Here is a 21,376-nt window from a genome sequence, read left to right on the forward strand (position 1 = left end):
AATAGTAAATACTTATTTACACCAACAGAAATCATCAACAAAAATCATAAGTACCTTTCACCATAGAATCTTTTGGTTCTTGTAGGACCACTCAGATTTGTGTGAATAATCTCTAGTTTCTCTATAGTAGAGAATTTTTTTAAAGGAAAAGATACTTTCCTCTACTTAGCCAAAATACATTCCTTGCAGATAATATTAGTAGTCTTAATAATCTTAGACAGATCTCTTATTGGAATTGTATTGCTAACCTTCACAATATTATCAAAGTTTATATCATAGAAACTTCTATGCCATAACCAATTGTTGTAAACCTTTGTAACCAAACATGTAATTTCAGTAGGATTTAAATGAAATACATTACCTATGGATCTGGTTCTAGTACCAATTAGCTTACCATCTTTGTCTTTGATAATGCAAGTCTTCTCTATGAACCATAATAGATATCCCTTCTCTACCAATTGTCCAATATTTAACAAATTATGTTTCAAACCATCAACAAAGTAAACATCATTAGTGTTAGTTTTACCATCAAGAGTAATAGATCCAATCCCTATGACTTGACAGGCTACATTGTTAACAACTCTAACAATACCTCCATTATGATTTTTGAGCTTAAACAATTTGTTCATATCACTAGTCATGTGATGTGAACATTCACTATTAGTTATCCAATCTAATTTCTTCTCAACTTGGGTAACTAGAGCTCTCTCTTCTCTAATTTCTCTATCTAGATCATCTTCCTTCATAGCCATGAACCCTAATTCATCATCACTTTCACTTTGATCTCTTCCATTAGATTATTCATCCTCATTAGCTTCTTGAAATGCACAAATCCAATTTTTTAATCTCATTCTTTTGGCATGATCATCACCTTCAAAAGTAACTTCTAATGCTTTCCAAATTGAAAAGTTTGAAATGTCTTTACCTGATTGTATTCATTCTCTAGAAGAGCTAACAATAGGGCTTATCTAGCTCCCATGTTACAGATGAACATATCTCTTTCTCCCTCATTGTATTGCTCTAGCTTTGATTCTTCTACAATTTTCTTGTTAGCTTTTCTCAAAAGATAATATCCTAAACCCATGCATAGCAGATGAGTCTTCATCTTTTCCTTCCAAGTATCATAGTTGGCTCCATCAAATCTTGGACTATCCTTCCTAAACATATTTTTCATCGATTTTCCAAAGTTGTTAATCCTTATCTTCAAGGACCTGATGCTCTGATACCAATTGTTAGAATATATAGTCCACTGATATAACTAAGGGGGGAGGGTTGAATTAGTTATCCAATTATCATCACAATCATTAACTTTAAACAAACTTAACCATATGAGTAATGTTAATTAAAACTAAAACAAAATACTCATAGACAATTAACACCATATATGTTAACTAGGGAAACCCTTGATTAGAGGGAAAACCCTAGTGGGAATGGTACCCACAAGATGATGTACTAATATAAATATTCTTTGTTAGAGGATATAACCTATTAGGAGTCTGTTACAACATTTAGTACATATGAGTCCCTATTAGGAGATTTTGAATATCTGTTAGGAGATTTCAAACCTATTAGGAGTTGTGCCAACCCTATTAGGAGTTGTGGAAGATAGCTAGACTGACTGCCCAAACAACTTCAAGGTTAAGATCAAAGAACCCACTATCCAAATGATCTTTGTATTATTCCTTTCAAAATAATAGAACTAAAATGTACTTCTTTCCTCTATCTCTATCCTATCAACTGGACTTCTACTCCTTCAAATCTTGTTACTAGATCTCATACTACACATCCAATGATCCCTTGGATCACTTGAACACATTCAGTAAGGATTCTGCTCCTTCTTGCACTACACACTAATACTTCACATTCCACTTGATCCTCTTCTTCAAGATACAATATTAATAAGGAAAACAACTTTCCTTTATACCTTAACTTCATAATAATTCCTTGAGTCAACATTGAGGCTTTCCCAATTAATTAAAACAATATAATTAATTAATTCTTAATTACAATAGCTTTGTCAGCTCACAGTCTATACAAAACTTCACACATGTGAAACCACATCTTGCACACACATTAGTATCACCACATGATTTTCCTCTATCACTAAGTAACTATGCATCTCTTCATTACATCTTAGATGAAGGATAGCGATAGATCATCATAATTCTATTTTCTATTACTCTATTTTTGCACTTCTTCTAGTAAATCAAGTGTAACTTCCATACACCATTTACTCAGACTTAGTCCTCTTAACCGTGTCATCAGGACAACCTTAGGAACATGTCCTCCATTGTGCATCATGTAAAACTTCCTTAGCTTATGCATATCATACATCAATGAAAAATACAATCATGAATGCAACATATCAATACTCTTCAATGCTTAACATTCTTTTCCATTGTAGTATCATTAACATTCATGCTAACAGTTCTCCTTGTTCATCTTAGGTATTTATTTCCTATACATCTTGATCTTTTATTTGAGTTCCTTTAAACTTTCCTAACCTCTGATTCCAAGTTTTATAAAGATTTAGAATAATTGAGGGGGGAGGATGGGGGGGGGGGGGGGTGGGGGAGGCGGGGGGTGTTGGGTGAATCAGCTATCCTTAGTTCCAAATATAGTAATTCAACTTTTAAACACTTCAAACAACTTAACTAAACTTAGATACTCACTCAATCTCTATAGAATATCACAACAATTTTTTTCTTTAATATAATAAATTAAATCTTTGTCTCTATATGTGCTCACTACCAATAAATATACTATTGTAAAATATAGCATGAAAAACAATAACATCCACACATGATAATATCTCTTTGACACTAGAATTTAATGTGGAAACCCAATTTGGAGATAACCACCAAGAAACATGCTACCAATTTTCCACTCTTACAAAGTGAGCTTAGTTAAGATCCAACCTTGCTAAAGGTTATAAAACATATTATTAAATATGACCTTGTTAAAGGTGTTTGTGTTCTTACTAGTAAGGAACAGATCAAGTGGGTTTAAACTTAATACCATGAAATAATAAGATAGGGACAAACCTAAGGATCAACTAAATCCTATATTCAATAAGGCTAAATCTTAGTTTTGGGCCAACATTAATAGAGTATTCAGGACTCACTTCACTTTAGACTCTGCAGGGCCAAGTTGACAAAACCTTAGGGATTGATCTTGCTAATTTTATATTCTTCTTCTTCAAAGATTATTCCCTATAACACATAAATGGTCAATATTCTTCTATAATTTTCTAATAAAATTCTTGGGCATAGTAGCTAACTATAAAAAAAAATGTAGATGCAAATAACTAATGACCAACACTTTTAGTTCTTTAATACATAAAATCTAAATTGATATTCAATTGATGATTGAATCATCAACATAACAAAGGTATGCAACATCAAGAATGTGTAACCTCTAAGCTGAATAGTCCCTTATCCATTGGGCATCAATTAAATCTCAACATACATGTGGATACCTGAAATATACTCATATAGTGAGACATCTAATCTATCTATTTATCTTGTAAATAGACATTAATCTTCGAAAAATTTTTATACTAATCAAATCCTCCTATGATCCTTGCAATTTTGTCAGTGGCATATCAAGAAAATTACTTAGGTTCTTGACCCAACAATAAGAAACATAATGACATACAACTGCAACACAAGCTAAAAATGGACGATATGCCTTCAGGCATATATCACAGAAGACTACAAAACTCAAAGAAAAGGAGATAAACTTCAAAATGAAAAGTCTGTATGAAGTCTTTAAAATCAATACATCATCTGTATGCCAAAACTTAGAAAATAACACCAAGGGATGACTGTGTAGTATAAAAATGCTTCAATTCAAATACAATGCTATTGTTCATAATAGAGGAATACTGATGATAAATAGCATCACAATAAAAAATGGAACCCTTCTAGTCTTACAATAGTGAGAAAATCTCAAAATTAGAACCTCTACAATGAGTAGAGAAGAAGAATTTATAGAGGAGAAGAAGTCTCTAGATCTAAAATCTAATTTTGACATGTGTCATGCTGAAATTGTCTTCATCCTGATATTATTGAAACTGATCTTCTTTATCTGTCGGTAATAAAAACCATTAATGTTGTTGTAAAGTGTTTGAAAATATCTCCTTAATGTAATTAGCAAAATATCCTCTAAATAAATATCATATACACATCATAATATGTGGTGGAGCTTCACATCTGATCCTGGTTTGTCATGCTCTACTTTTGTTCTGAAACTCAACTATGCTGTCCGTAAAACCTTAGTTCTTGCAACTGCTTGTATAAAACATTCAATTCATCTTTAAAGTAGTCAGTGAAATCTAATCTGATGTAGATCTTATCATATCTAATTTCATTTCAAACTAAAAACATCAAGTCTGCACTTTAAACTGAGGATGCCCCAAAGTTACAAATCTTCCTATAGCTTCTTTTGGTGAATACCTATGTAAAAACCAACTACAAAAATGGAAAATTCATTTCTTTCCAATTCCCATTGTATATTATAGTGCATGTTTCTGATAAAAATGGTGCTTCTAAGATTTTATATGGTTAAAAAATATATAATATCTCATATTTTAATCAATTATTTCAATTTAAATGTCTGTGAATGAGACCATCAGAGATATGACTTTGATATTTATATTGTCTTCATTTTATATCTTTTTTCTCCTGCCACATGGTGGATGCACATTGGTCAGTTCACCTAGGCAAGACCCACATATCCATCAACATTTGAATTTGAACTTCCCATTGTGAGATCTTAACACCAATATTTGACCTCACCGACCACACGATAACCTGGTGTTATGATAAAATCGTAACATCTCATATCTTTAATTTATATCTTCTAATCCTATGATAATATCTTAATTTTATAATTTTTTGGGACCCATCATAATATCTTAAGCGTACAAATTTCTTTATTTGATTATACAACAATTAGTTTTGACTTAACATCTTCCCTCTGATTTTTCCCCACGTATCATCGTGAAACTTTATTCTTTGTCTCATAATCTGCCAACATCATACTTTGGCGTATCATTTGAGATCTTTTTTTCTCCTCCTTTGATTTCATGACAACCTAAGAATGGTTTCAACGTGGTACTCCATGTCATTCTTCTTGCTGGGCTTGCAAGGTCAAAATTTGTTGACTTCCAATTGCCAACAATATGAGCCCCTCCAAGCAAGTTATGTGTCTCAAAAGCTTTGAGCCTTTAGAAACTAATATTTCATGTACTATTTATTATAACCATTACAAATAGCCCTCACATATCCAATGTGGGATAATACATAATGAACCTCCTTAAAAACAAAATACCATCCCTCTATCTTTTGCTTGGGTGCCACTATTTTCCTTTGGGGAAGACTGGCTATGTTATACCATGACATCCACAACCTGTCATCCTCACCAATCATCACAATAGTGCCCCTTACAATTGGTGGCCTTCATGAATGAAAATATAAGCCTACATTCCACAACAAGAAAGATTTTCTTATAATAGGTATGGGGTTGGAGCTGGATGACTTTTCCTAGTGGTGCTCCTCAATATCATGGGTGTGGTTGGAGCTCTCTTCATTTTTCCCCCTTAGCCATGCTCATCTCCACTCCTCTTTCCTTTCCCAATGTTGTGGGATTTTTCTAATTCATGGACTGTAGGGTGGAGCTATGTTCTACTCCATCATTTTTCATGCAAGTGCGCTGCATTTGCTAGTTGTGTTAAGCTCATCTTCCTTCATGCCTTCCTCGTTCTGCTCCACTATGGATTGCAGTATGAAATGGGGTCCCATGTGTATACTTTGACCAGTAACCAATGGCAAAAGACATAATGCTCTACTCCCTCTAGCTTTTCCATTATCATGGATGCTTGGCATCGTGCTGTGGGCTTGCTCTACTCCCTTTATGTCATGCCTGAATTGCTTGACTTTGAATGGGCTTGAACATGGCCTCCAAAAACCATTAAAAATATAAGCCCACCTGTCTTGATTTTAGAATTTAAAATATCCTAGGTAGAAAATCACTTATTCAATCCATTTCATTTTTGTCCAATTGGCACCCTTGAACAACATTTTAGTTTTATATAATTGGAGTGATGATGCTCAAAACTTAAGGTAAACAACTTCTTTAGGTAGATACACGTGTTTTCAAACAAAACCTATGGTATTAGAAAGATGCTACACACTATTATCACAATGATTAAAAATCATTATGACATCCCTTGGAACAACTTGAAACCCCAACCTCTTATCAATTTGTTGAAGTCAGTTAGGCCCCCAAGGTGGGTCTAGCTAAAAAAAGTTTTCAAACTGAAACAATTGACCTCCCAAACCAATCAGTTAATCACTTGATACTAATTTTATTTCAACTTTGAGCATTAAAAATAATAATTTAGAACTCGTTTACCCTACTTTTTGCAAACTGTGATTTTCTAAAAATAGGGCCTGTCCACTAGCCTTAAAAACTAACCCAAACAAATAACAAGGCTCTGAAAGCTGACATGTTGGTTCTTTGTTTTGAATTCTTGCATGTTGCTAGATTTAATCACATGATGATCACTTGGTCAAAAGATATTGACATTCAAACTTGCCTAGTTGAAATTGCCTATAAGTAAACATGTTAAAAAACTATAAAACACATTTATTTTTAGCTTCGAAAACTATGCAAACGTATGCTTGAAGGTTTGAAAATTGGAGAATTTGTTCATTGCCATGAGGAGAATGTAATTTTGTGATTTGGGCTCATGAAACATAATAGGATGCATTTGGTGAGCGTGCGAAGTAAGGTACTTAGAATTGTAAGACTGTAAACATCAGTAAAAAAGTGTTTTTTGCAAATGGAATGGCCATAGGAAAGTGTGCAGACAAATTCGTCAAGGTTTAAAAATTGGCACACTTGAAGTATTTTTGGAGTAGAACATAGTGGTATAAACCATTTGGTCTCATCTATTACATATGTAGAGTTATGACATCTTGAACAGGGGTACCGACCAATCTGCATTTTATGATACTAGTAAAAAGTTATTAAAGGCATTTAGAATCATGTTTGAAAATTGATCAAATGGATTCATCATAAGCTCAAATCTAGGAAATAGAAAGTGTGTGACCTCTATAGTTAAATTCAAAGTAAATTTCTCAATATGGTCAACTACGTCAAAGTTATAATCAGTCAAATAGGGCTTCCTAGATTTCTACGCAATTTGCATTAGCATGACAGAGAAAAGTAACCAACTTTGAGGGACTCAAAACTTGGTCAAAACATATGAAACTATCTCAAAAATTGAAATATAGGTTCACTGGTATACATATTAAATAATACCAAAGGGATGAGTCATGAGAAATTATCGAGTATAAGATATTTGAATGTAAACTAGGCCTCCTGTCACTGTTTGACACTTAGACAAAAATGCAGAAATGAATAGTACTCAAAATAAAAATTCACGGAATGACTCAAAACGATAATTTATCATTATAAGATGTATAGAAATTTTGAATGTAAGGTGTTAGAAACATAAAACACCTCTTAGGTCTTAATACGATAGTCGGGTACATAAGCAAGAAAATGTGTTTATAGGGCTCAAAATTTTGGAATGGTAGTCAAAACAGGAATGCAATTTTGAGTCCCATCAGTGGCTCTATCTAGGGATGCATGCCCCTTTTAGGCATGGCAAGGATTCAAATTTCTGGAGGAAGCAAATCACCCTCAAAAACTGTCTCAAACAACTTATTGAAAACAAGGAATCTATTCTAAACTGTACAAGACTTTTCAAAACTTCTTACCTCTCTCAAACACCTAATTTTCATTTACTTCTTCCTGAGGTAAGTTGGAATTTTTTTTTCCATCAGTTAGCTCAGTTGGCACAATAAAATAACTTTTTGTACTTTCGTAGTGCATACTGGAAACATCCTTAACACAATGCTCACTATGAAAAAAGGGGTTAGCATGCTCAAATACATCCGAATCATACTGACATCCCTTTTCATTAAATTAATCATGGAAGCTATTAATTTTGAATGTGAAAGATTCATACTCAAATTTGGGAAAAAAATGAGACACACATGAAATTGTGTATCTTTATGTATAGCCGGTTGATATTCAAATAAGTAATCAGATTTATACTCATAAATGTCATCCATGTCAGGGTCATCCCACAATAATGGGTTCCACTTTTTGACCAATTTTGACATTGAAATCAATATTTTTGAAACAAACCTCATGTTCAAGTGACTATATCTCTAAAACTATGAATAATTTGAAGATGACATAAACTACCGATTTCTAGTACTCTGTTCCTACTTTGTAACCATATTTTTAATTTTTTTTTTAATAATTTATGTCAATTTTTCTTCTCCTCTAAGAAGTGGTACATATTAAAATTCAATATTTTTTAAGAGTGATAGTCCGTTTGACACACATAACTTCTTTTCTAGAAAAGATAATGAGGTAATTCTTTTAGTGTTGGATTGGTAACATCAATATCTAGAGGATGCATTTGGTTTGATTCAATCTGGTTAAATATTGTATAGTTTATGAAGTTTTGAAGTGACACCAATTGTAATTCAGACATACATTCATTTTGACACAGATAACTTGAACTCAATTTATCATAAATCTGATTTTTTTTGAATAGAAAGCTATCTCAATAACCTATTTCATAAATATTTGTCAATTTTTTTTGACCTAATTTACTAATTTTGCCAAAGTGTCAAAGTCTGTTGATGTTCAATTGGTAATGAACCTATAATGAGTTAAATTCATATTTGAAAGTCTTAATGAATATAATATGTATTACAATTATAGTCATTGGAAAGCTTGCTCTAAGTAGCACAAATTGGCATTTTTTATTTTATAGTAGGAGATCAATCATTTTCAATTTTGGGTGTCAAGTGAGCCAATTTTTAAATTTTTTTTTTTCAGAAAAGAGGGAAAAATTTTATAATTTGACATGTTTGCTATGCACATACTATTTTTTGCGAACATACATAATGGGTTCATTGCGAACATGTGTTCAGGCGAACACACACCCTTAAGTTTTCCAACTATATCAATGAGGCATGCTTGAAGTGAACATGCCTAATATATGTGAAATATGTTCACTGCAAACATTATTATAATATATGTTCACTATAAGCATGGTTAATATGTTTGGGTGAACAATTGATAAATGCGATTTCATGCAGATTTTTGCAATTTTTTTAGATTTTCTTTGTCCAACAAAAGTGCAACCCATTATTGTGGGTTCACCCATCAATGACTGAAACTAATCCAAGGCTTTCCAATGATCCTTCACAATCAACAAATAGATTAGTCATATTAGATCATTCATCATAAAATTCCTTGCAAGGTGTAGGTATAATTTGAATAAAAAATTCATCCGACACCTTGCTATCATCATCACAAAATGCAATATCATCATTAAGCTCACTATCACAGTTAGAAGAAGAACATTCTAATCTTTGACATTAGTAAGAAAATGTATCACTATCAAGCTCGGTCTCAACCAAATATGAACATTCCATGTGCTCTTCAAAAAGTGGGTTGATAATTCCATGTAGAGCTCCCTTGTAAACATTACAACAAGTGATGTGCTGATCAACATCAAACTCTTTGCCATATAATGGATTAGTAAAAATGTTGAAACCATTTCCAACATCATTGTCATGAAAACTTACAGCATGTGAAGAGGAAAAATCAGAATCATCACCATCATTACTTGAAGACACAACATCCACTTCATCAACTAAGCATGCAGAATATAAATCAATGTTACTCACATTGTCTTTATTAAGATGATTCAAATGACTTGCCCACCAATCGTCTCTTATTTTATCACTGGGTGTTGTTATAGTAATCGTAGAATTACTTATATGCTAATGATTAAAGCTACATATAACCCCATGGCATTCATCTACACAACTAGGTATTTTATCTTTGTAAATAATTTCTTTGTCCTCATATTGTGTACACAATTCCTCTCCAAAACTTTCAACTGCATTCTAATTTATACAACTTAGAGATGAAATTTCATTTTCAAAATCAAAAGAAAGAGCCATACCCTCACTTGAATAAGAACATTTACTTTCCTCATTGCTTTCTTCTGCCAAATTTACATCAGACTCGTATGAAGATGAACATGTAATATCATTGTTGTTACTTTGATTTGAGTAACCACTCTCATTATCTTCTTCATATGATGCCTCTTCATCATATATCATATCAGCAACATTGTTCACATCACTTGAAACACAACTTTTAACCTCTTCACCCACATAAAACTGAGCTGAATGCCTTGCAACTTCATGATTAGTTGCATTCTAAACACAAAGAAAATCATCAATAGGAGAAGCAACAACTAAAATTAAATCTTACATATATAACTTATCAAGTGAATCAACCTTAACATCTATTGTTGAAGTACTACAAACATGTGCACTTTGTTCGGCAAGAACAAGATCATCTTTCCTTTCCAACAAAGAGATTTCAACTTCAAATTCACATGTTTTTGATTTTGAAATTTTAATAAGATTATCTACAATAGTAAGGGAAACTATATGCTGATCTGTATTTAAATACCCAACATGACACTTATCTCTATTTTTGAGTTCATCATGCAGGCCAACACCCTTAGAGAAATAACTCCTAGTTAGTCCATACCTTTCATTATTTTCAATCTCTATTTCTATCATGAATGCCTGATACAATGTCTTGGGTTGTTTATCCCTCAACCAATAACTTAGTTTTTTATCAAATACATCTAGATAAACTACTAGACACATGTGATCATTTGGTCTACATTTATCAAGAATCTCATTCAAGGTTCTTGAAAATCTAATATTAAAGGTAGGAATAAGTTCAACATTCCTGATTTGAATTTTGAAGAACTTTTCAAAAGAATCAGAGATGTTCACCCTTTCCTTGAATTGTTGCATGAAGGATGAATGTAACTCACCCCAAGATGAAATAGACCATCCTGATAGAAAGGAGAACCAATCACCTTCTAAATTTTGAACAAACAACTTCATATGTACATCTTCATGAGCAATCTGAAAATCACAATCAAATCACTGAACATCTAAATATGCTAATTGGATAAATCCAAATGGTTCCCAATAAAATTTGGCAACTGTGTTCTAACCTTATATAGCATGGTTTTTGGGAAACCATGAATGCCATAAAAACATAGTGACATGTACCTCTTGGCAGAGATAGATCTATGATTTTGGTCAATGGACTGCATACTAGGTAAAAAGAAATCTACCATTTCTTGCAAACTTAGAACTCACCAAAATAACTTTCAAAATTTATACCTTGCAATAGATTTGAAAACTCATCTACCAACTTAATCTCTAACGTACTCCAAGATGTGAATACATTTTTTGAAACTATCTTTCATAGAATATGTTTAGATGCATTAAACACTTCTCCAACTTAGAGTTGAAAATATCACTTGATGGAGAAATATTTTGTATAACTTACTTTCTTGAAAAAGAAATCCCAAGAAGGTGAAAAAAAACTTAAATGTGATGCTTGCAAACCACTTCAATGCTATGAACAACAACCTATTCAAATCTTGTCTTGATTTAGTAAGTCTTGCATAACATCACACATTTTCTTTACAACTATTACCAAGGGCCTGAGCTGACTTCTTCAAATCTGCATTCCAACTATTACAACCTTCACAATACCCTCAACTTCAGAATTGCATTGGTAGAGAGATATAACTTTGAGTTGCCACTCACTAAGTGAGAAAATATTTTCCCAACTTGTACAAGACAACGAGCTGGTCTAGAATTTACAATGGGTATTTGAAAACTTACACATAACCTTGGAATTTCACACCCTTAACAAAGTGAAAGAAACCTTTATTCTTGACCTTTAGATTCATAGTAGTACCTCATGTTCATTTATCCATCAACGATCTTCAAAGATATTGTTGTTAGGAATAAGGCTTAACTGAGAGACACAAATCTAGTAGGGAGATGCGAAGAAACTTAAAATTCTTTACTGCTATAGTAGTTTCATTGTGTCTCTCCCTAGTAGAGTCACCATTTTGTTGGTGTTATTACTTGTAAGGAACATATCAAGTGGGTTTAAACGTAATATTAGGAAATAATAAGATAGGAATAAACATAAGGATCAACTAAATCCTATATTCAACAAGGCTAAATCTTAGTTCTTGGCCAACATTAATAGAGTCATCAACACTCACTTGACTTTAGGCTCTGCACAACCAAGGAAGGCAAACTTTAGGGATTGATATTTCTAATTTAATATTCATCTTCTTCAAAGATTATCCCCTACAATAGAAATGGTCAATATTCTTCTATAATTTGTTGATAAACTTCTTGGGCATAGTAGCTAATTATAACAAAAAAGGTAGATTCAAATAAGTAATGACCAACACTTTTAGTTCTTTAATACATAAAATGTAAATTCTTATTTGATTGATGATTGAATCATCAGCATAACCCAGGTATGCAACAACAAGAACATGTAACCTCTAAGCTAACCAGTCCCTTATCCATTGGGCATCAACTAAATCTTAACATACACATGGATACCTGAAATATACTCATATATTTAGACATTTGATCTATCTATTTATCTTGATAATAGACATCAATCTTCAAACAAAGTTCATACTTATCAAATTCTCCTATGATCCCTGTAGTTTTGTCAGTGGCATATCAAGCAAATTACTCAGGTTCTTGACCCAACAGTAAGACACACAACGACATACAACTTCAATACAAGTTGCAAATGGATGATATGCACTTCAAGCATATATCACAGAAAACTAAAAAAATCATAGAAAAGGAGATAAACTTGAGAATGAAATTGTATATGAAAACTTTGTATTAAGTCCTTGAAATCAATACATCATGTGTATGTCAAAACTTAGAAAATAACACCAAGGGATGACTGTGTAGTATAAAAATGCTTCAAAGGAAATACACTTCTGTTGTTCATAACCGAGGAATACTGAGGATAAATGGTATCACAATAAAAACTAGAACCCTTCTGGTCTCACAATAGTGAGAAAATCTAAAAATTGGAACTTGTACAATGAGCTGAGAAGAAGAATTCATAGAGGAGAAGAAGTTTCCAGATCTACAATCTGATTTTGACACGTGTCATGCTGAAATTGTCTTCATCCTGATATTGTTGAAACTGATCTTCTTCATCTGTTGGTAATCAAAACCATTAATGTTGTTGTAGACTATTTGAAAATATCTCCTTAATGTAATTAGAAAAATATCCTCTAAAGAAATATTAGATACACATCATAATATGTGATGGAGCTTCAAATTTGATCCTGGTTTGTCATGTTCTACTTTTGTCGTGAAACTCAACTGCGCTATCAGTAAAACCTTATTTCTTGAAATTGCTTCCATAAAACATTGAATTCATCTTTAAAGTGGTTAGTGAAATCTAATCTGATTTAGTTTTGATCATATCTGATTTCATTTCAAACTAAAAACATCAAATCTACTCTTTAAACTAAAGATGCCCAAAAATTACAAATCTGCCTGTAGCTACTTCTGCTGAATATTTCTCTAAAAACCAACTGTAGAAATGGAAAATTCATTTCTTGCTGATTCAAATGGTACATTATAGTGCATATTTCTGATAAAAATGGTTCTTCTAAGATTTTTTTGAAATTTCAGGCCCTGGGACATGAACAAAGTATTAAAATTGAAAAATAAAAACTATATAATATCTTAGATTTTAATCAAATATTTCAATATAAGCTTTTGAGAATGAGACCATCGAAGATATGACTTTGAGATTTCAAATATCTTCATTTTATATCCTTTTTATCCTATAATGTGGTGGATGCACATTGGTTAGTTTACTTAGGCAAGACCCACATATCCATCAACCTTTGAATTTGAATTTGCTGTCATGAGATTTGAACACCAATATTTGACCTCATCGACTACATGAGAACCTGGTGTTATGATGAAATCATAACATCTCATATATTTAATTTATGTCTTCCCATCCTACGATAATATCTTAATTTTATAATTTTTTGGCCCTGTCGTAATATATTAAGCCTACAACTTTCTTTATACGATTATACAACAATGGGTTTTGACTAAACATCTTACTTTTGATTTTTCCCCACATAACATCGTGAAATGTTATTCTTCATATCATGATCTCCTTACATCATACTTTGGCGTATTATCAGAGCTCTTGCTCTCTCCTCCAATTTCATGACAACCCACAGATGGTTTCCACATAACACTCCATGTCATTCTTCCTGTTGTGCTTGCAAGGTCAAAATTTGTTGACTTCCAACGGCCAACTATATGGGCCCCTCCAAGCAAGTTATGTTTCTCAAAAGCTCTGAGCCTTTAGACACTAATATTTTGTGTATTTTTTCTTAAAAAATTACAAATAGCCCTCACATATCCAATGTGGGATAATGCAGAAGGCACCTCCTTAAAAATGAAAGGTTGTCCCTCTATCTTTTTCTTAGGTGCTCCTATTTTCCTTTGGGGAATATCGGCTATGTTATACCACAAAATTCACAATGTGTCTTGCTCATCCATCATGAAAATGGTGCCCCTTACAATTGGCGGCCTTCATGAATGAAAATATAAGCTTACATGCCACAACAAGAGAGATTTCCTTATAATAGGTATGGGGTTGGAGCTGGATGACTTTTCCTAGTGGTGCTCCTCAATGTCATGGGTGTGGGTGAAGCTCTCTTCAACCATCCCTCCCCTACCATTCTCATCTTCACTCCTCTTTCCTTTCCCAACATCGTGGGAGTTTTCTCATTCGTGGACTGTAGGGCGGAGCTCTGTTCCACTCCATAATTTTCCATGTGAGTGCCCTGCATTTGCTAGTTGTGTGAAGCTCATCTTCCTTTATGCCTTCCTCATTCTTCTCCTATGTGGACTACAGTATGAAATGGGGTCCCATGTGTCTAATTTGACTACTAACTAATGGAAAAAGATAGAATGCTCTACTCCCTCTAGCTTTTCCATTATCGTGGATGATTGACATCATGCTATTGGCTTGCTCTACTCCCTTTATGTCATGCCTAGATTTCTCGACTTTGAATGGGGTCGAACATGGCCTTTAAAAACCATTAAAACTCTGAGCACACCTATCTTGATTTTAGAATTTAAAAAATCCTTGGTGGAAAATCACTTATCCAATCCATTTCATTTTTGTCCAATTGGCACCCTTGAACAACATTTTACTTTCATATAATTGGAGTGATGATGCTCAAAACTTAAGGGAAACAACTTCTTTAGGTAGATACACATGTGTTTTCAAAAAAATCTCTAGTATTGGAAAGATGCTATGCACTATTATCACAACAATTAAAAATCATTATGACATCCCTTGGAACAACATCAAAATCCAACCTCTTACCAATTTGTTGAAGTCAGTCGAGCTCTGGCTAAATTTTTTTTTCAAACTAAAACAACTAACCTCCTGAAATGATCCATTAATCACCTAATACTAATTTTATTTCAAGTTTGAGCACTAAAAAATAAAATTGAGAACTCGTTTACCCTATTCTTTACAAATTGTGATTTTATGATAATAGGGCCTATCGGCTAGCCTTAAAAACTAACTCAATTAGATAACTGGGCTCTAAAAGTAGCCATTCTAGTTCTTTTTTTTGAATTCTTGCATCTTGTCAGATTTTGTCACATGATGATCACTCAGTCAAAAGATATTGACATTCAAATTTCCCTAGTCGAAATTAACTTGAAATATACATGTTAAAAACCCATAAAACCCATTTGTTTTTTTCTTTGAAAACTGGGCAAACAAATGCTTGAAGGTTTGAAAATTGGAATTAGTTCACTACCATGAGGAGAATTTAAATTTTTTATTTGGGCTCATGATGAATAATAGGATGCATTTGGTGAGCGTGCGAAGTAATGTACTCAAAATTGTAGGACTGGAAACATCAGTAGAAAAGTATTTTTTGCAAATGGAATTGTGATGGGAAAGTGTGTAGATAGATTCATCAAGGTTTAGAAACTTTCACACTTGAAGTATTTTTAGAGTAGAACATAGCGGTATAAACAATTTAGTCTCATTTATTACAGATTCAAAGATATGACATCCTAAATAGGGGTACCGACCAATCTACATTTTATGACACCAGTAAAAAGTTATAAATTAAATCCAGAATCACGTTTGAAAATGATCAAACGGATTCATCATAAGCTCAAATCTAGGCTGTAGCAAGTGTGTGACCTCTAGAATACAATGAAAAAGGAAAATTTTCAGTATGGTTAACTGGGTCAAATTAATAATCGGTCAAAAAGGGCTTCCCAAATTTCTTGGCAATTTGCATCAGCATGACAAAGAAAATTAGCCAACTTTGAGGGACTCAAAAGCTAGTCAAGACATATTGAAATGACTCAAAAATTGAAACATAGGTTCATTGATATACATACTAAAAAATCCTAAAGTTAAGTGTCATGAAACATTACCGAGTATAAGATAAATGAATGCAAACTAGGCCTCCTGTCATTGTTTGACATAGGCAAAAATGCAGAAATGAACACTACTCAAAATAGAACTTCACAGAATGACTCAGAATGACAATTTATCAATATAGGATGCATAGACATGTTGAATGAAAGGTATTAGAAACATAAAAAGCCTCTTAGGTCTTAACACGATAGTTGGGTAGATAAGCAAGAAAATGAATTTATAGGGCTCAAAATTTTGGAATGGTACTCAAAATGGGAATGTAATTTTGAGTCCCATCAAAAGGATTTAATCACCTTTTCAATAGAGACTTGGTTAGAGAACTTTAGAACATTCCATTAGAATTCCACCTTGATTAAAGGATTTTGGATTGATATAATAGTTAGAATGTAATAATAGGTTTGATTAATAACATACAACTCACTTTGAAAATTTAGATCTCTATTCACTCATTTGCTAGTTCATTGACTGGACTTCATTCACTTCTGCATCACTAGTCTGCTTGGCATCCCTTCAAAAAATCACACTTCACAAACTCTTCACACTTCTCCTCTATTTTTCTACTCTGCAAAAATTCTCCTTGAGATTTCCAATCAACCATGTACCAACCTCTTTAAATAATTCCTTATGTCTCCTTAAATACGAAATTTTAATCTTCTTTCACTTAAACATCACCATTGTGTTGGAAATATAAGAGGAGTAACTAATAAGAGGAGTGAATGAGAGGGGAGGGGTGAATCAGTTACCACTAAAATAAATTCTAGATCCTTAGATGTTATCACATAACATAAACTTCACTGAAATTACTGATGCTTGGTAAACACATAGGCACTCAGTTTACACTAAAAAATGCTATAACTCAACAAACACTGAAAGATAAACTATAACATGACAAAAGGTTAACATGAAAATATTAAGATATTATATGTGATTAACGTTACTTAACTTAGTTTTATACACAAAAGAAATAGCATGAACATAAGTAACACTGAGATTTAACATGGAAATCCAATATGGGAAAAACCACCATTTGCAACTAGTTACTAATTTTCACTCTTTTGAAGTGAGCCCTATTAGGAGCCAACCTTGTTAAATGTGAAAAAACAAACAGTTAGGTGTGACCCTATTAGAGGATTTAATCACCCTATTAGGAGTGACTTTGTTAGAGGTCTTTAGATACTTCAATCTAGAAATGCCACCTTGTTAAAGGATTTGCATATAATTATTAAGTCAATTCTATTAAGAGATCTAGATCACTGCTACAATGGTTAAAGAGTACAAATGAGATGACCTAATTTCTGATACAATTGAATTGATAATTATAGATCTCAATTCTGGCTTGTATACTTGACCCTTTCTGATCGAATGTATCTTTGCAGCTCCATAAGGATATTCTGCTTATGATTCTAATTCAGTTCCTCTAAGAATCTTCAAATCTTCTATTCACTCACACATATTCAATCCTCAACTTGACCTGTTATTAATATCATACACATTGTCAAGTAATCTTGAATATAATTTAGAATACTTAATATTCATCTCCTCAGTCAGCTAGAACCAACAAACAAAACTATTGAACTTAATATGCCAAAATAGGAAAATCCTTTGTTAGCCAACCCTTCTCAGTAGACACTAACTCAGAAATAATTTTCCTATGTTAACCAAGTGAACTTGGTTAGCAATACATATTCAAAAAGTTCCTTTGGTAATTGAGTGAGCTTGGTTAACACTGGTTCCATACAAATTTTCCTTCATTAACTAAGATAGCTCAGGTAACACTCAACTTCTAGGAACTTCTCTTTGTCACTCAAGTGAACTTGGTAGACACTGTCTTCTAAACTTGGAAAACTTTGGAATGCTCAATAGACACAGGAAGCTATCTTCAATTCCAAAGTGAGCTTGGCATACATTGACTAGTAAAGATATGACATTTTTTGTAACATCAAAGACAATACACAATTAACATATTATTTTCAACATATTGATCTTAGGGTTAGGTCTTATTCATCGAATCCTTCCATCTATTTCTTCTCCTTCTTCTTCTATAAAATTTTGATCAAATCCTTTCCTTTTATCGCATAAAAAACTCTCCTCATGCATTAAATATTCCAATTTATCAATTCTTATCTTCCATGCACTTTGACTAATTTAGAAATCCAATTATATTGGCCTCAAAATCAATTTTTTTTCAAACTTTAACTTTTTTTTTTGTCAATCAATAATCACTATGCTCTTTAGCTTGGTTGTTATTATGTAAATCAACACAGACTATAATTTCTCACTCAACATCAACATGCTCTATTTTCCATTACTACGCTTGATCACAACTACACTTGCTTGATAATAACAAGCACTTAGTCTAAATTGTTTTGCCCAACTTCTACATAAGTTTCTTAATTTTTTGCTTCAATTCCTCCATTGACCATGCAAAACTAATACTGAGTCAATCTTATCATTTTGACTTGTTTTATGTCTTAGCTTCATCCAATTGTCTTCTACACTTTTTGTATTGATTGAGAAACACATTATCTTGTCAAGTACTAACTTATCAAGTGCCTATTGTATTTCCATAACACTTAACACATGTAAACTCAACCTTTCATTAGGTCATCTCATGATCTTTTCTTTTTAAATCCTCTTCGTTAATGAAATGATTTGGCACCCTACACTATTAGTAAATGTCTCTCTAGTAACTTTGACACTTTATCTTACCAATAGGTTTTCCATCAATGATAATATAACAATTGATCCAATTGTAGTTTCCAAAAAATGTCTACATATCTCTCATGCATCTTTCTATCCTTTGATAAAGAAGAAATTTATTTAATTATTATGGATTATGATTTCTAACTCATCCTTAAATTTATCTTCTTCATCAAATTCAATCCTACCAATTTCACTTTTTAGGATTATGGTAGTACGTGTTGTACATCTCAATTCTTGTAATGTAAAAACCCTAATAACATAAATAGGAAGTGGAGTTCTTAATACATAGATGATTATTGTTTTATCCTAAATATTTTCTTTAGCTCCTCTAATAGCATTAACAACTTCTTTGATTCTTGTGCAATATTGTACTATGTTCTCACCTTCTGTCATTCTCATTTCATCAAACTTACCTCTCTTACTTTCTAATTTGGCTCTTAAGGCATTATCATCTCCTTAATAGATGGTCATTAGTTTATCCAACATTTTCTTTGAATTCCTTTATGCCTTTAGGTCATCAAACTTAATATAGCTTAGGGCTGAAGTAATCAGCAACATTGACTAATAATGTTCTTGCTTTTCTTTTAGTTGTTGAACAAATAGAGGAACTATTATTATGTCCACCTATGCACTATATAGAAAATCCAATGCAACATCACCAATACTAGATATATGTAGCCTCATCAACTTCTTGTATGTAGGAAAGTTTTCTTTGTTCAACTTTGGTACCTCTCTTTTGTATGCCATGATCTCTAGCTTTGAGTACCTTCGAACTTCTTCTCTACAAGCACTAATGCTCTGATACCAATTGTTAGAATATTTAGAATACATGGTGGGGGGGGGGGGGGGGTGTGAATGAGTTATCCAAGGTCTAGATGTACCAATTGAAAAAACAAACACTTAAATAATTTCATAACTTATCATTCCATTGCTCAATCTCTACTATAAACTATTAACAACATCAATGGAATGCCCTGCCTAGAGATCTTTGGAAACAAGGATGAAATATAAGCCAAGATTTTTTTTTTACAAGTATGAATGCACATGACAACATCATATAGGGATCACAACGATCGCAACGAAAGACTTCACCACCATTCTGCCAACCAATGAATCTCCAAACGCCACTACCAAACTGACACACACAAACAAAGCCAACAATGAAAACACACATGATGAGGGCACAAGAAATAACCACTCATCAACAAAACACCAAGCTGGGGTAAAATGCAAAAACCTGAAATTTGGCTAAGCTTGAAATCCTGAAGCCCTGAAAATTAGCTAAGTCTGGATTTCTGAAGCCCTGAAATTTCCTAGAAACCATAACTTATCTCCTAGAGGTCTGAAACCTATCTCAAAAGATTTGTCACATATATTAAAATATATCTTAAGTATAATGAATTAAATATACGACAACAATAGAACACAAAAAACTAGATTTCAAGAGAAATCGACAGAATCAAAATGCAACAACATAGGGTCGAAGAATGCCCAAAAGGGTATCCAAAACCACTCTCAAAAAGTTTGAATCATGAAGAAAAGTGCCCGCTATCAGCACGCGCAAGTTTTTCACAAAAACTGTGTGACACTTTTTACTAAGGGATGGCAACACTTCTCCTTAAGGTATGCGACACTCTTCCAGTGTTGTACGACATATCCCAAGAAGGCATGCAACACTTTTTAGCATCGTACAACATTTCTCAAGAAGGCATGCAACAATCTTCCAGTGTCGTACGACATTTCTCAAGAAGGCATGCGATACTTTACAGTTTCGTACGACATAGTTTGCATGGGCATGCAATACTTTTTAAAGTGTCACACCATGCTAAACAAATGTCACCCATAGAAAAAAAAAACACTCCCAAAAGAAAAAAGTATCAAAATAGAGCAAATAACCTCCACACCAGGGAGTACCAGATCCACGCGAATTGAGGAATGAACACTCGAGTGCAAGAACAACACAGAATGAATAACATCTATCCATCTAAACTACAACAAAAAAGAACACACTGAAATAAACATCATAGAGAGTTGAACAACAAAACCAAGTACGCGGTTCCTCCCAACCATCAATAGCATCATAAGACCATCGTGGGTCCTAGCCATCCCTTGCGCGTAACATCCCAAGCCACCAACCAGATCGTCAGTACTGTCATAATAGGGACATCACTACTAAAAACAT

This window comes from Cupressus sempervirens, chromosome 8 (assembly GCF_028749045.1).
Source record: "Cupressus sempervirens isolate cs-2001-9-10 chromosome 8, ASM2874904v1, whole genome shotgun sequence".
Classification (NCBI taxonomy): Eukaryota; Viridiplantae; Streptophyta; class Pinopsida; order Cupressales; family Cupressaceae; genus Cupressus; species Cupressus sempervirens.